We start from the raw sequence: 3,292 nt of genomic DNA on the forward strand, positions 1-3,292 counted from the left end.
CAGGCAGAGGAGGGGACCGACGGGGGGGGCGGGCAGGGCCGGGTTTCCCGCCTCTTCCTCAGAACTGGAGCACCAATTCCGCAAGAAATGCTAGCTGGAGGTGGGGGCAGGACCCTCGGCTCGGGGAATATCGGGCCCTACCCCGGGGACGCCCGGATCCCCAGTAGCCTTGGCCGGTGCCTTCTCCCCCTAATCCCTTAAGCCATCCATTTTGAGGAGGGCGGTCAGAAAGCGGGTACAAAATCTCAGCCGTTGGGATTGTCAGGTCGATGTACGATTTCAGCAGCCCCATCTCTCCCGTCTACGCGCAGCCCCGAGGCTCGTGCTGCGCGCGCCGCCTTGCAGACGTGTGGGAGCCCGCGGCGCCCGTGAAAGGGTGAGTGTGGGGGCGGGGGGTGGGGGGCGCGGAGGGCCGCTCGCGTCCCTACAGTTGGGAGCGGCTGTCGGCAAAAGCCAGATTCTCTCCGCCCCAAAGCAAAGGGGAGGCCGCGAGTGGCCCACGTGCTCAGCCGCCAGCGCGCCCTTGACCTTGGCGTCGGGAGGAGGGCACCTCCCCCACGTAGCAGCCTTGCGGAAGCCCCTCACGCCTGGAGATGCGAGGACAGGCCGGCTTGCGGTGTGTGCGGGGGTTGTGTTGTTGGAATCCGTGGGCGGATTAAAGCCGGCGGTGACTGCGTGAACTGATAAGTTTCTGGGCACGGTCAGACTCAGAGGAAGGCCTGCTTCTGGAGAAAGAGGGGTGCGAGTTTGGTAGTTTATACAGGTGTCAGGTTGCAGGGAGAGCTGCGTGATGTCGGGCTCAACCGCCTTGGTTAGAACAAGTTATTATTCAGGGCTCACTGCAGCCTCGACCTCCTGGGCTCAAGTGATCCTTCTGCCCCAGCCTCCGGAATAGTTGGGACTACAGGCGCGTGCTACCACGCTCTCCTAATTTTATTTACTTTTATTTATTTGTATTTTTTTTTTGTAGAGATGAGCTCTTGCTATGTTACCTAGGCTGGTCTCGACTGCTGGGCTCAAGCGATTCTCCCGCCTCAGCTTCCCAAAGTGCTGGGGTTACAGGCGTGAGCCACCGCGCCTGGCCCAAGTTTTATTATTAATATACACCAGCAAGGTCTGGTTCACGGGAACTCAAGACAAAGGTGGGGAAGTGTTTCAGTGACCTGATGTGTTTTCCTTGTGGAAAATCAGGTAAGAGCTTGACCTGCTCACCTGAGCTGACCCAGAACAGTACATTGTTTTTTTCCTTTTTTTTTTTTTTTTTTTGAGTTGGAGTCTCACTCTGTCACCCAGACTGGAGTGCAGTGGCTGCTCCCGGCCACCACAGCCTCGACCTGCTGGGCTCCGGCGATCCTCCTGCCTCAGCCTTCCGTAGCTGGAACTACAGGCGTGGGCTACCACGCCCGGCTCATTTTTGATTTATTGTAGAGATGAGGCCTCACCAAGTTGCCTAGGCAGGTCTCGAAGCCGCGGGCTTAGGCAATCCACTCACCTCAGCCTCCCAAAGCCGCGGGATTACAGGCTGAGCCACCAAGCCTGGCTGTTTTTTCCTTTTTAAAAATTACCAGGGCACACCCCATTAACAAGGGTACCTGGATAATGAACATTTGTATACCTAACCCTGAATTGTACCACATATCTTTAAAATTAAAAAAAAAAATTAAAAGAGAAAAAGAATAATCAAATAGCGTGGAAAAAAGAAATAAATAAAAATTACCTATTGCCTAAAGCTCATGTGCCTGAGACTGCTAGGGACAAAACCTAAGCCCCCATTGTATTGATTTGTAGCAACGTGGAAGGTGACACCCCCTGAGGAAAGCTCCAAACAAAGGAGGAGGTGGAGTTATTACAGGATGAGGGAAAGTGTGGAATTCTAGGGACACTTAAAAGAAGGCTGGCTGTTTTATCGGTGTAGATAGGCTCAAAACTGAAATGGGTATAATCCGGCTGTCATCAGGTCTGAATGCTTCCCTGCAAACTACAAGGTCAAGATAAAGGTGGAATGTCCTATCTCCAAACTCTGTCTGTAGTTCAGCCCCTGGGTGGCAAGCTGGGGCTGCTTCTAATGAAAGTGACCAGGACTCCCCACGCAACAGTGGGGCATTCCTTTCTTGCTGGTAGGATGTCAGAGTTTTTAACAGGCTGTAAATTTAGAGAACAGTTTCTCGGCAAGTAAGAAAACAGGAAGAGAAAAAGAAAACCAGCACTTTGGGCCAAGGCGGGAAGGTTGCCTGAGCTCAGGGCTTCAATACCAGCCTGGGCAACTTGGCAAGACCTCATCTTTACAATAAATCAAAAAAGTAGGCGAGCATGGTGGCACACTCCTGTGGTTCCAGCTATTTGGAAGGCTGAGGCAGGAGGATCGCCTGAGTCCAGCAGGTCGAGGCTGCAGTAACAGTGATCGTGCCACTGCACTCCAGCCTGACAGAGTGAGACTCCCAACTCAAAAAAAAAAAAAAAAAGAAGAAGCCGGTTGTGGTGGTTCACGCCTAGAATTCCAGCACACTTTGGGAGGCTGCAGTGACAGAATTGCCTGAGCCCTCTGGTTCGAGACCTATCTAGGCATAACTTGGCGAGATCTCATCTCTACAATAAATCAAAAAAACAATAACCGGGCATGGAGGCGCGTGCCTGTAGTTCCAACTACTCGAGAGGCTGAGGGTGAAGGATCGCCTGAGCCCAGCAGGTTGAGGCTGCAGTGGCCGGGAGCGTGCCAGTGCCCTCCAGCTTGGGTGACAGAGTTAGACTACAACTCAAAAAAAAAAAAAAAACCACACACACACACACACACACTAAAACAAGAAAAGAAAACTTTAAAGCCAAGAATTGTGGCCAGACTCAGTGGCCTCACCCCCATAATGCCAGCACTTTGGGAGGCCAAGAAGGGAGGATTTCTTAAGCCTGACTTCAAGACCAGCCCAGGCAACACAGCCAGACTCTGACTCTGCAAAAATACAAGCAAAAAAAATTTTTTAAAAGACAGGGGCTATTTCCTTTTGACTGCGGCTGGTTCCTTGATCTGATCTGATATCTCCTTCTGATGAATGGCAGGCACATATTCATATCATTTCACAATAAAAGGGCTGTGGTATAATCTCAAGTTTGCTCAAATATTCAATAACCTTCTCATTATTTGAGCATCACATCTCTTTGTTTTGAGAAAAGCTGAGTAAATGTGAACTTTGGAGTAGTAAACACAAGGCATCTTAGGACTCAACATAAAGATGGGAATTTTTCAATACCAAAGTACTACAGTTGTATAGTTCTTTTTTTTTTTTTTTTTTTTTTTTTT

General features: G+C 50.5%; 1 protein-coding gene across 1 annotated transcript in view; it reads left to right on the plus strand.

Annotated features, from left to right (window-relative positions):
• The first annotated feature begins 294 nt into the window (after positions 1-294).
• Positions 295-3,292, plus strand: part of ZNF114 (zinc finger protein 114) — a 20,947-nt gene continuing 17,949 nt past the window's right edge. The window contains exon 1 of the mRNA XM_008067070.1: positions 295-376. The gene's annotated coding sequence lies outside the window, so the exon portion shown is untranslated. The remainder of the gene's footprint in view (positions 377-3,292) is intronic.

The sequence above is a fragment of the Carlito syrichta genome, unplaced genomic scaffold (assembly GCF_000164805.1).
Source record: "Carlito syrichta isolate Samal-C Ts95f unplaced genomic scaffold, Tarsius_syrichta-2.0.1 Scaffold309278, whole genome shotgun sequence".
Taxonomy (NCBI): domain Eukaryota; kingdom Metazoa; phylum Chordata; class Mammalia; order Primates; family Tarsiidae; genus Carlito; species Carlito syrichta.